This window comes from Dasypus novemcinctus, chromosome 28, assembly GCF_030445035.2.
Source record: "Dasypus novemcinctus isolate mDasNov1 chromosome 28, mDasNov1.1.hap2, whole genome shotgun sequence".
Classification (NCBI taxonomy): domain Eukaryota; kingdom Metazoa; phylum Chordata; class Mammalia; order Cingulata; family Dasypodidae; genus Dasypus; species Dasypus novemcinctus.
Genome location: NC_080700.1, coordinates 7,852,363 through 7,866,278, shown reverse-complemented (window position 1 = coordinate 7,866,278; position 13,916 = coordinate 7,852,363). Strand labels below are relative to the sequence as shown.

At 38.8% G+C, this 13,916-nt stretch overlaps 1 pseudogene; it reads right to left on the bottom strand.

Moving 5' to 3' along the window:
• Nucleotides 1-2,604: 2,604 nt before the first annotated feature.
• Nucleotides 2,605-3,471, bottom strand: LOC131276462 (small ribosomal subunit protein eS4, X isoform-like; annotated as a pseudogene).
• Nucleotides 3,472-13,916: the final 10,445 nt, after the last annotated feature.

Here is a 13,916-nt window from a genome sequence, read left to right as displayed (position 1 = left end):
CATGGCCCACTGGGTGGACTGGGGGAAGTGTAAACTACAATGTAAACCATTATCCATGTGGTGCAGCAGTGCTCAAAAATGTTTTCACCAAATGCAATGAATGTCCCATGATGATGAAAGAGGGTGGTGATGTGGGAGGAGTGGGGTGAGGAGGGTGGGGGGTAAATGGGAGCCTCATCTTTTTTGAATATAACATAAAAAATGAAGAGAAAAAATGTATTATTATCATTGTAGCTTTTTAAACCACGGTTATGATTGATTTAATGATTAAAGGAATATTGACATTAAATAGCGTTATTTTTCTCCAATCACTGCTTTTAACTTGTCAGATTTTCCTTTTCACTCCTTTGCATGGATTCAAGCAATTTCCAGTCATTCCTGCTAGGCCCATTCAGAACTGCCATCTCATATCTGTCACCGCTCCCAGCCTGTTCCTTCACTCCTCCTCACAATTCATACCCCGGAAGAGAAAGGTGGGGGTCATTTGTGGTGTTGGGGGAACACTTGAACATCTCATTGCAAAGTACTGGGGCCAGAGAGAAGGAAGACGCTTCGTCCTCACTTCCTGTTCAAGGCTGCCATCTACCATATCAGCGGCTATTCTGACATTTGGTTTCAGCATTGCAATAGTTTTTTTATCATTGCATTTTTTTTTGGTTAAAGTTAGTCCAGAAACTATTTAAGATTTTACCAATAACAAAGATTTGACTAAATAACCAGGTTTAATTTCTTTCCTTTGTTTAAATATTACCATCATTAGAACACTTATTTATGATTCCAATAGAACAGTTGCAGCTGATGATGTCAGAGCAGATGGAATTACCTGTATTTTATCCAGGACTTCAGTGCTGTACATTCTACTGGCCATGTTTACAATGTAGCCCCAGGTATCATATTTCAGTTACATGAGATATTACAGGTCCATGGTTAATGCCTGTAACATATCAGAATTAAGTTAACTAAATTCAAACTATGGCAAATATTTTAAAAGAAAAATTTAAGAGACTACTTGAATCATCATTCTTATACAAGCATCAGTCAAACTCATGGAGCTCAAAGGCAAAGGAAAATAATCCCTATAATTTTGTCACCTCAGAAGTGTTAAAATGGTTTGTTCACTTTTTTCCTTCTAGCCACAATTCATGTTTATATGCCCATTTATCATTATCCCAGACTTATATATAAAATTAATATGCTTAAAAATACTAAACATCACATCTTTATTTTTCCATGTAGCTACAAAATTTTAGGCAAGAGATAAATGGTATATTGTTTTCTGGTGGCTCAGAGTCAATATTTATTTTAAAGGTCAATGGGAACACCAAGTGTGCTTACAATGCTTTACTTGGCTCTTCTGTCTCTGTTGGATTTATAGGCTCACTACACCATTTTACTAAAGTAACACCTCCCCTGCTTCCACCACCCATTCCAGCACATCCTCCCAGGGCCTTCTTTACATGTGAAAACTCTTCCGTCTCAGCCTTCCAGGGTGGCACTACCATCAGCACATCTATTTGTCAGATGAGGAAACAGAAGGATATGGTGGTCACAGGTGGTCGGTGGCAGAGCTGCATGTGAACCAGACCCTCCATGACCCCTGCTTAGAGTGACAAGCTTCTTGGGCATGTGGCTTGCTCCACCATGTGGATCATCTTCAATGCTATCCCATGGGCAAGTTCATTGACTTCAAGGTGTACAGGTGGTGGTTTCAATTCCCTCTGCTAAACCACTTTCTGAAGGACAAACCTGATTAATACTGCTGCTGGTATGGCATTTTACCCATTTCAACATTTAAAAAGGTGAAATGTATAAAATGCTTTGATGGAATATGCATTTTGGGAAATTTTTCACACAGGAAAATGACTGGTACTTATAAATACACACCTAGGAAAAGAAAATGGTAGACCCGAGGGAGGTCCCTAAGAAACTCCTACTTGGTGCAGTGGTGGAGAATCTGGAGGAGAAAGCAAGTAAACTTCACCCTCAGGGGGGAATAGTGATGCCTAGTGATCTCCAGACAAGCTCTGGGATACTGGTGTGTCCTGTGTTCCTGTGAGGAAGGAAAAACACCCATGGGAATATAAGTCTCCTCAGAAATGAATTCTCTGAGGAGAATTCAAAAGGTCACTAAAGAGAGCTGTGAAGGCCACATGCTGCAGATCTGCCAACCATTTTCATGGGTTCACAGGTGGGGCCATGGCAGCATCTGTTACTTCACTGGATAAGCCCATACCCATGGGCACCACCAACAAGGAAAGTGACCATGACTGCTCTGAACCACTATCTTGGTTCCATGGTATTCCAGGTATTCCTGAGCTTGGGTGCATTTGGACACTTTGTAGGATGTGGAGACAGCACCTGGCATCAGGAAAAAAAGCCTTTCAGGGTCAGATGCTGGACATTATATGTCCTGCCATAACCCACTGAATGTACCAGGGGAGACTGTGAACTACAGGGAGAAACTATTATCTGTGTGGTGCCACAGTGCTCCAAAATGTGTTCACCAAATGTGATGAGTGTGCCACAATGATGGAGGAGGTTGTTGGTGTGGGAGGAGTGGGGTGTGTCGTGGGGGAATACAGGAAGCTCTTATATATATATATATTTTTTTTTTTTGCAATGAATCATGCTTTATTTTTAGTCACATGGCATTCTCCATTCATATTAACTAAAGACTATTTCACCCACAGCTCTGTTTGGCTGCCAGTCTCTTGTCTCTCTCTTCTGCAATGGTGAGGTGGATTCCTTTTCCTCAGGGAAGAGAAATCCATGGTTTGTTGCCTTTGCCAATAATGAAAATGTTGGAGAGCCAGGTGGCAAAGCTGTTGCCATTGTCATCTTTCACATGAACCACATCAAAGAGCCAGGATGTCTCTCTCTGTTGGTGATCACACCAATTCTTCCAAGGTTAGCACCTCCAGTCACAATACACAGGTTACCCATATCAAACTTTATGAAATCAGTAATCTTGACTGTCTCCAAATCAATTTGAATGGTGTCATTCACCTTAATGAGAGGATCAGGATAGTGGATGGTGCAAGCATCAAAGGTCACCAGATGAGGGATTCCTTTTGTGCCTACAAAGATCTTCCTCAAATTGCACAACTTGTACTTGGCCTCCTCAGGTGTAATACGATGAACAGCAAAGTGACCCTTGGTATCATAGATCAGATGGAAATTCTCTCCGGTCTTGGCAATGCTGATGGCATCCATAAAACCAGCAGGATAAGTTATATCAGTTCGGACCTTGCCATCAGTCTTTATGAACTGCTGCATACAAATCTTCTTTACTTCATCTCCTGTGAGGGCATATTTAAGCCTGTTCCTTAAGAAAATGATGAATGGGAGACATTCTCTCAGCTTGTGCAGACCAGTGGATGGACGAGGAGCAAACACACCAGTCAGTTTGTCCAGCATCCAGTGCTTTACAGCTGCTACACGCTTCAAATGCTTCTTGGGACCACAAGCCATGGCTGTCGTAAGCACAGAAAGAGCTCTTATATTTTTTTAAAGTAACATTTTTGGTGATGTATATATCTTCAAAAAATACAATGTACAAAAATGATGAGGTGGGGAATTGGGGAATGGAGTATATAGGAACCTCTTATGTTTTTTACATTTTATATAATGTTTTTAAATGTAATATTCTTTGTGATCTATTAACTTCAATTTAAAAAGTGTAAAAAACAAACACGTTCAATGTCTAATAATGATGGAATGCAAATTAAAAGTATAATGTAGTGCAACAGTGTAAGTATTAGAATGGGCAGTTAAAAAGATGGTCCATTTCAAATGTTGTCAAGATTGTGGGAGAACTAGATCTCTAATTCATTGCTGGTTGGAAATGAAAATGCTAATCCACTTCAGGAAAAAGTTTGTTGTTTAATAAAATTAAATAAATACCTATCACAAGAAAAAAAGCCTGATGAACTTCTGTAATCAGGGAGAGGCCCATGGTCTTTCCCTACCCCCATTTCTAGGATCCCTAGAATGTGTGACCCACAGTTGTCATGTGATCTGGGAGAGGGATCCAGAGAGGGAGGGAAGGTGGGCCAGAGAAATGGACATAGAAATGCTGAGATTAATTATCACTCCTGCCTCATTGTCTCCTGGGTCCAGGACTGCACCTTACTGCAGAAGTCAAACTGAATTGATTTGTGAGAAAATGGCTTGAATTTAAGCTTGGGAACCTGACTTGAAATTAGAATATTTCCATAATGCAGATAAGAAGTGTGGGCTTAGGAAGACCAGGACTTGACTAGATAGAACACTGTCTTGTCAGCATGAAAACTTTTCGCATGAGGAAGCATTTGAACTTTGTATGGCCTGTTCCCTATTACTTTAAATGTTGCAGTTCTAAAAACAAACACTTTTGAAAGTAAACATAGATAGCTGCTGCTTTGTAATTTCTAATAAATATGATGTGGAAAGTAAGGTCAAGGCTCTCAGTTCCAGAAGCTGTGAGTCCCCTGGTCCTATCTTTATTTCTTCTCTTGTGTCTTTCTGTTCTTTTATTTCTTAAGTTCTGTGTTATCTTCCCTTTGAGCCAATCTATTGCTGAGCTGGTCTCAGCAACTGGTGCCTGAACAGGGACTCAAAGGGAAGAAGGATCACTTCAAGCAAAACTAAAGTTGGTGTAATGGCACAGAGCCCTGAGTCATTTAGAAGGCCTTTGAAGTCCTCAGTAAATAAGGACACTCTCAAGTATTTTTGCAGGGTTATAATGGGAAATGGAAGCAGTTCAACAAAATATCTCCTGTATGTCTCTTGAAGCAACTCCTCAAGGCCAGAGGGTCCAAGGCCATTGAGCCTCATACTTAAAATTCCTACAGATTATAGAAAAATATTGCTCATGGTTCCCAGCAATAGGAAGTGTAGAATTAGAAGACTGGGAAAGAGTGGAAAAAGAGTTTTTAAAAAATACACATACAAGGTGTTCTGCTCCCTGTTACTATTTGACCCACTTGGACTATAATCAAATCTGTCTTGGAACCCTTGCAAACAGAAGATGAGGAGGAGGAGAATAAGGAGAGAGAATGTGAGGAAGTTCCTCCCACTCAATCTTTTGGTGATACTAAATCTAAAGTTTTTTTGCCTTCAGATCCTTCATTAATTGACTTTAGAAAGTCACTTTCCCCTCCACCAACAACCCCTCCACACGTCAAAATTTTGTAGCTAAAACCTTAGATCCAGTCAGGTTGGCTTTTCCTTCCTGTTATGTTATGCATTACATGGATGATATATTGTGTGTTGCTCCCTCTTCCCAGACTCTTGTTTTAGCATATCAGGCCTTAGAAAAGAGCTTAACTGCAGCAGGATTAAAATTTGTCCCTGAGAAAATTCAAGAGGTTACTCCCATTTCTTATCTTGGGACTATTGTTGATAAAATTACAACTAAGCCTCAGAAGGTTCATATTCATAAGGATTCTATTAAAACTTTGAATGGTTCACAAAATTATTAGGAGATATAAACTGACTGAGGCCTAAAGCAGGCATTTCCACACAAGAGTTGTCTAATTATTTTTTCCCTATTATGAGAAGGTCCTCAATTAAACAGACCCCGGGTTTTGACAAAAAAGCAGAATGAGGATTAAAACTTGTAGGAAAAAAATCAAAGTGTGCAAGTTGAATGCATTAATCCAGAACAGTCACTGCAATTGCTTCTTTTGCCTTCCTTACAATCTTCCATGGGAGTACTTAAGCAACAAGATCATATTGTAGAATGGAGAAAAGGAAGGGGGGCAAGATGGTGGTTGAGTGAGTGCACCTGATAATCTCTCCTGCAAAGAAGCAGCTGGGCAGCATTGGAAATTCTTTGGGACCAGGCTGTTTCAGGATTTTGCAGGGCAGGAGGTGTCTGGATACTGATTTGGTGGGAAGGTAACAGAGAAAATTCATGTATAAGCTAAAATTGAGGCTCTCTTACATGGAGGTGGGGGCTGCGCATGGGACACTCCCTCCTGGGGTGGGCAGAGCCATGGCACCAGCACCACAGTGGTGATTCCTGGAGGCTCTGCAGTACTGGGGAATTCATAAGCCCTGAGTGGGCTATTGGGGGGCTAACAGGGCAGGAGGCCTTCACAGACTGATATGGGGAGACAGATGGGAGTTTTATTGTGAGGCGGGGAATTTTTGATTGTGGACACAAATAATAGTGCTTCTGGCTAGAGCTCTGCCCCCAAGGCCAGCTGCTGATCTGCAGTGGCCTTAAATCCCTCACAATAAAGAGACATCACCAAGAGGCTGTTTCAGGGGCTGGCAGGGTGGGAGACATCTGGAAGCAGATTAGGGGAATATTCTGTGAAGCATGGGAATTTCAGTTTTGGACACTGATATCAGCACTTCCGGCTGGAGCCCCGCCCCCTGTGCCTGGTTACAGATCTGCAGTGTCATTAAATTGGCTGCAGTGTAGAGGCACCCCCAGGTGGCTGTTTTGGGGGCTTACAGGGTGGGAGGTGTCCTGAAGTCGAATTGGTGATACAGCCACAGAAAAGACCCTAGTGAGAGGGTGAATTGCGGGTGTCTGACACATAGGTCAGAATTTGCGGATGTGACCTTACCTATAGGGCTGGCAACCAGCTGCGGGAATCCCTGAAGGCTGTGTTGCACTGCAGTGCTCCCAGGTTCCCTGTTAACCAGATTTGAGGTTCCCAGGTCTGTGTCCTCTAAAGCCAGGTGACCCAAACCCCAGAGACTCACACCTCTTGAGTCTGCAATATCAAAGACTTTCCATCCCTGAATCCACCATGCCCTGAGGTCTATCTGAGGTCCTTGAATGTCCTAGCCCTCAATGTTTTTATTTTTTCTTTTTTGTTTTTTTGTCTTGTTTTGTTGTTTTTATTTTTTATTTATTTTATTTTTTATTGTACTGATTGCTAACATTGCATTATCGCCTAGTCTTTTATCCCATTGTATCCCCCAAGATATATATATATTTTTTTAATTATTTAGGGGGGTTCTTTGTTGTTGCTGTTGTGGTTGTACTATATCTTTTATTCTTTTCCTTACTTGCTCCTCTCCATTTACCCACCCCCCTTTTTCTTTCTTTCTTCTCTTTTTTATTCCCTCTAGTCCCTCATTTCCTTCTTATTTTATTTTATCTTAATTATACAATAGGTGCTGCAGGGAACACCTCACATTTGCTGGGTTTCCTCATCCTCCATTGCCTCATTTCTGTGTGAATTGATTTTGGCTACCTACACTATCCCCTTTCCCCGACATCTTGATATCCTCCATTGTCTACTGTCTCTCCTATATTCCACCTCTCTTTCTTTGATCCCCAAAGTGTCCAATCCTTAATTTCTAATACCTTTGTTTTGTTTTCTTTTATCCACTCTTGAAATTATTGCCTTTCTTTTCTCTTTCCCTCTCTCACGAAAACACTAGCTTTTTAAATCATACCATATTCCTCCCATATTCAGTCAACTACCTCATTATAGGTACTCTACTTACTGCTATAACTCTACACAACCTACTTGAATCTAATATCCATCCTCCCAGATCTCATATTGTTGCTCTGTTAACATTTATTACCAATAATACTTTACACATTTTCCTTGCTTACACAATTGCCTTTCCCTGGCCCTAATACTTTCCTTCAAAGTGAACTCAGCCAGCAATAAGAAATTAGAATAAGAAGAACAAAGTGACAAAGAGAAGATATAACACCTATGCAAAAACAACAGCTAATTAATCCCCAAGACTAGACAAAGAAACTAAGGAACTGATTAAACCTGTCAAGATAAAATGATGACCAGACAGCAACAAAAATCTACAAACCAAACCAGTAATCAGGAAAACATGGCTGAATCCAATGAACAAACTAAAAAGAGGAAGGGGAGCAGAACTTCACACGAGTAATTAAAGATCTCAGAACATATATCACAGACACATTTAATGAAGTAAAGGAAGAGGTTAACAATATGAAGACAACAGTTGGAGGAGAAATTACAGACATACACAAAAAGATAACAGATATGATGGGAATGAACACCACAGTTCAAGAAATCAAAAATACACTCACAGCAAATAACAGCAGATTAGAAGAGGCAGAGCAGAGAATTAGCGATGTGGAAGACAATACTTCGGAAATCAAACAGATAGTAGAATTGATCAAAAAAAAGATAGAAAAAAATCGAGCTAGGACATACGGAACTGAATGACAATGCAAAACGCACAAACAAACGTATTATAGGCATTCCAGAAGGAGAAGAGAAGAGAAGGGAAAGGGGTCAGAAGGAGTTCTGCAGGAAATAATGGCTGAAAACCTCCCAAATCAACTGAAAGAGACAGATGTACATATCTAAGAAGCACAACACAACCCAATCATAATAAACCCCAACAGACCCACCCCAAGACATATACTTGTCAAATTATCCAACGCTCAAGACAAAGAGAAAATTCTAAAAGCAGCAAGAGAAAAGAAAACCATCACGTACAAGGGAAGTTCCATAAGATTAAGTGCTGATTTCTCATCTGAAACCATGGAGGCAAGAAGGCAGTGGTATGATATAGTCAAGGTACTAAAAGAAAAAAATTTCCAACCAAGAATACTCTATCCAGCAAAACTAGCATTCAAAAACAATGGAGAGTTCAAAATATTCACAGATAAACAGAAATTGAAAGAGTATGCCAACAAGAAACCTCCCCTTCAAGAAATTCTAAAGGGAGTTCTGCAGGAAGAAAGGAAAAAACAAGACAGACACAGTTGGAGGAGAGTGTAAGAGCAACAAAAAAGACAAAAAGAGAAGAAAAAACAAACAAACAAAATATGACAAACACAAGTCCAATCAAAATATGGCTAACATAAATAATACCTTGAAAGTAATAACCCTGAATGTCAACGGATTAAACTCACCTATCAAAAGATTCAGACTGGGACATTGGATAAGGAAATATGATGCATTTATATGATGTCTACAAGAGACACATCTTAGACCCAGAGACTCATGGAGGCTGAAAGTGAATAGTTGGAAAACAATCTTAAAAGAAAACAACAACCAAGAAAAGGCAGGAGTAGCTATATTAATATCAGACAAAATAGACTTTAAATGCGAAACAATTGTGAGAGACAAAGAAGGATACTACATATTAGTGAAATGGACAATCTGTCAAGAAGAACAAACAATCATAAACATTTATGCTCCTAACAAGGATGCCTCTAAATACGTGAGGCAAACGCTGGAAAAACTAAGTGAAAAATAGATGCATCTACAATTATAGTGGGGGATTTTAATACACCACTATCAACTCTGGACAGAACATCTCAAAAGAGAATCACTAAAGAAATGAAATATTTGAACAGTATATTAGAGGAGCTGGATCTAATAGACATATACAGATCATTACACCCAAACACAGCAGGATATACATTTTTCTCAAGTGCACATGGAACGTTCTCCAAGATAGACCATATGCTAGGCCACAAAGAAAGGCTTAATGAATTCAGAAAGATTGAAATCATACAAAATAATATCTCTGACCACAGTGGAGTGAAGCTGGAAATCTGCAAGGGCTAGAGACCCAGGGTTCACACCAAGATATGGAAATTAAATAGCACACTCTTAGAAAAACAGTGGGTCAAAGAGGAAATCTCAAAAGAAATCAATGACTACCTTGAAACAAATGATAATGATAACACAACATACCAAAATTTATAGCATGCAGCAAAAGCAGTACTGATAGGGAAATTTATAGCCATAAATTCATACATCGAAAAAGAATAAAGAGCAAAATTTGAAGAACTAACTGCACATTTGGAGGAATTAGAAAAAAACAAAAACAAAGTAATCCCACAGGAAGAAAAAGGAAGGAAATAACAAAGAAAAGAGCAGAACTAAATGAAATAGAAAATAAGAAAGCAGTTGAAAAGAGAAACAAGACCAAGAGCTGGTTTTTTGAGATCAACAAAATTGACAAACCTTTAGCAAGACTAACAAAGAAAAAAGAGAGAAGATGCAAATACACTAAATAAGAAATGAGAAAGGTGATATTACCACTGACCGCACAGAAATAAACACTATCATAAGAGGATACTTTGAAAAACTATATTCCAACAAAAATGACAATTCAGAGGAAATGGAGAAATTCCTAGAAACACATTAGCAGCCTATATCGACAAAAGAAGAAATTGATGATCTCAACAAACCAATCACAATAAAGAGATAGAATCTGTCATTAAAAACCTCCCAAGTAAGAAGAGCCCAGGGCCAGACGGCTTCACAGGTGAATTCTACAAAATATTCCGGAAAGAACTAACACCAATCCTACTGAAACTATTCCAAAAAATCAAAACAGAAGGAACATTGCCTAACTCCTTCTATGATGCCAACATTACCCTAGTACCAAAGCCAAAGAAAGACACCACAAGAAAGGAAAATTACAGACCAATTTCTGTAATGAACCTAGACGCAAAAATCCTTAACAAAATACCTGCTAATCATATTCAACAACACATTAAATGAATTATACACCACGACCAAGTGGGATTTATTCCAGGTATGCAAGGATGGTTCAACATAAGGAAATCAATCAATGTAATACACCATATAAACAGATTGAAGGAAAAAAATCACATGATTATATCTATAGATGCAGAAAAAGCATTTGACAAAATACAGTACTCTTTCTTGATAAAAGCACTCCAAGATATTGGAATACAAGGACATTTTTTGAACATGATAAAGAGTATATATGAAAAACCTACAGCCAACATTGTTTACAATGGAGAAATCCTAAAATCCTTCCCTCTAAAATCAGGAACAAGACAAGGATTCCCACATTCTCCCCAACTATTTAACATTGACTTAGAAGGACTTGCTTGAGCACTAAGGCAAGAACCAGATATAAAAGGCATTCAAATTGGAAAGGAAGAAGTCAAAATTTCATTATTTGCAGATGACATGATCCTATACATAGAAAACCCAGAGGTCTACAGCAAAGCTTCTAGAACTCATAAATGAGTTTAGTAAAGTCACAGATTATAAGATCAATGTGCAAAAATCAGTAGCATTTCTGTACACCACTAATGAGTCAGATCAGGAGGAAATCAAGAAACAAATACCATTCACAATAGTAAATGAAAAAATCAAATATTTAGGAATAAATTTAATTAAAGATGTAAAAAACTTACACACCAAGAACTATACAAGACTGTTCAATGAAATCAAAGAAGACCTAAATAAATGGAAGAAAATTCCCTGTTCATGGATAGGAAGACTGAATATTATTAAGATGTCTATCCTACCAAAACTGATCTACACATTCAATGCAACCCCAATAAAAATCAGCACAGCCTTCTTTAAGGAACTAGAAAAATTAACTATGAAATTTATTTGGAAAGGAAAGAGGCCCCAAATAGCCAAAGACATATTGAAAAAGAAAAACAAAATTGGAGAAATCACACTACCGGACTTCAAAACATACTACAAAACTACAGTAGTGAAAACATCATGGTACTGGCATAAGGAGAGACACAAAGCCCAATGGAATCGAATTGAAAGTTCTGATATAGAACATCATATATATAGCCATATAATATTTGATAAACCCACCAAACCCTCTCAGCTGGGAGAGAATGGCCTATTCAAGAAATGGTACCTGGAGAACTGGATATCCATATGTAGAAGAATGAAAGGGGATTACCATCTCATACCTTTTACAAAGATCAACTCAAGATGGATCAAAGACCTAAATATAAGAGCCAAGATCATAAAGACCTTGGAAAGCAGTGTAGGGAAACATCTACAAGACCTTGTAATAGGAAATGGCTTCATGAATATCACACCAAAAGCATGATCAGCAAAAGAACAAATAGATAAATGGCACTTCCTCAAAACTAAAGCCTTCTGCACCTCAAAGGAGTTTGTCAAGAAAGTAAAAAGGGAACCTACACAATGGGAGAAAATATTTGGCAACCATATATCTGATAAAAGACTTATAACTTGCATATATAATGAACTCCTATATCTTGAAAATAAAAAGATAAACAACCCATTTAAAAAATGGGGAAAAGATTTAAATAGACACTTCTCCAAAGAAGAAATACAAATGGCTAAAAAGCACATGAAAAAATGCTCCAAATCTTCAGCTATCAGGGAAATGCAAATCAAAACTACAATGAAATACCATCTTACACCCATAAGATTGGCAGCTATGAAAGAAAACAGAAGAATACAAATGCTGGAGAGGATGTGAAGAAATGGGAACACTCATTCATTGCTGGTGGGAATGCAGAAGGATCCAACCATTCTGGAGGACAGTTTGGCGGTTTCTCAAAAAACTAACCATAGACTTGCCATATGACCCAGCAATATCACTGCTGGGTATGTACCCAGCAGAACTGAAAACAAGGACACAAACCAATATATGCACACCAATGTTCATAGCAGCATTGTTCATTATCGCCAAAAGTTGGAATCGAGCCAAATGCCCACCAACAGATGAGTGGATCAACAAAATGTGGTATAAACATACAATGGGCGCGGCGCAGCGGCACCTCTCTGAGCTCGGGGTGTTCGGGATCCGGTCGTGGTGAGCTGGGCCAGGCCGAGGCACCGCGCGGGCCCCCCTGTGTGCGGTTTGACTGCCATGAACTTGCTCTAGGATTCATTGTACAGCAGTTTGTCTTGGATGGATTTCTCGGAGTGGAATTAGAAACAATGATTGAGCTTAACTAGCAATAAGAAATTGGAATAAGAAGAACAAAGTGACAAAGAGAAGATATAACACTTACGCAAAAACAACAGCTAATTAATCTCCAAGACTAGACAAAGAAGCTAAGGAACTGATTAAACCCGTCAAGAAAAAATGTTGACAAGACAGCAACAAAAATCTACAAACCAAACCAGTAATCAGGAAAACATGGCTGAACCCAATCAACAAACTGAAAATCAGGAAGGGGGGCAGGACTTCGCACAAGCAATGAAAGATCTCAGACCATTTATCACTGACAAATTTGATGAAGTAATGAAAGAGGTTAACAGCGTGAAGACAACACTTGGAGGGGAAATTGCAGACATGCGCAAAAAAATAACAGATATGATGGAAATGAACACCACAATTCAAGAAATCAAAAATACACTTGCAGCAAATATCAGCAGACTAGAAGAGGCAGAGCAGAGAATTAGTGATGTGGAAGACAGTGCATTGGAAATCAAACAAATAGTAGAAGTGGTCAATAAAAAGGTAGAAAAAAATCCAGATAGGACTTAGGGACCTGAATGATAACGCAAAACGCTCAAACATATGTATTATAGGCATTCCAGAAGGAGAAGAGAAGGGAAAGGGGTCAGAAGGAGTGTTGCAGGAAATAATGAATGAAAACTTCCCAAATCTACTGAAAGAGACAGATGTACATATCCAAGAAGCACAGCGCACTCCACTGGTCATAAACCCCAACAGGCCCACCCCAAGACATATACTTGTCAAATTATCCAATGCTCAAGACAAAGAAAAAATTCTAAAAGCAGCAAGAGAAAAGAAAACCATCACATACAAGGGAAATTCCATAAGATTAAGTGCTGATTTCTCATCTGAAACGATGGAGGCAAGAAGGCAGTGGTATGATATAGTCAAGGTACTAAAGGAAAAAGATTTCCAACCAAGAATACTCTATCCAGCTAAACTAGCATTCAAAAATGATGGAGAGTTCAAAATATTCACAGATAAACAGAAACTGAAAGAGTATATCAACAAGAAACCTCCCCTTCAAGAAATTCTTAAGGGAATTCTGCAGGAAGAAAGGAAAAAACAGGACAGTCAGAGATGGAGGAGAGTGTAAAAGCAACAAGAAAGACAAAAATGGAAGGGGAAAATAAAATAATACAAACAAAATATAACAAACACAAATCCAACCAAAATATGGCTACCATAAATAACTCTCTAAACGTAATAACACTGAATGTCAACGGATTAAA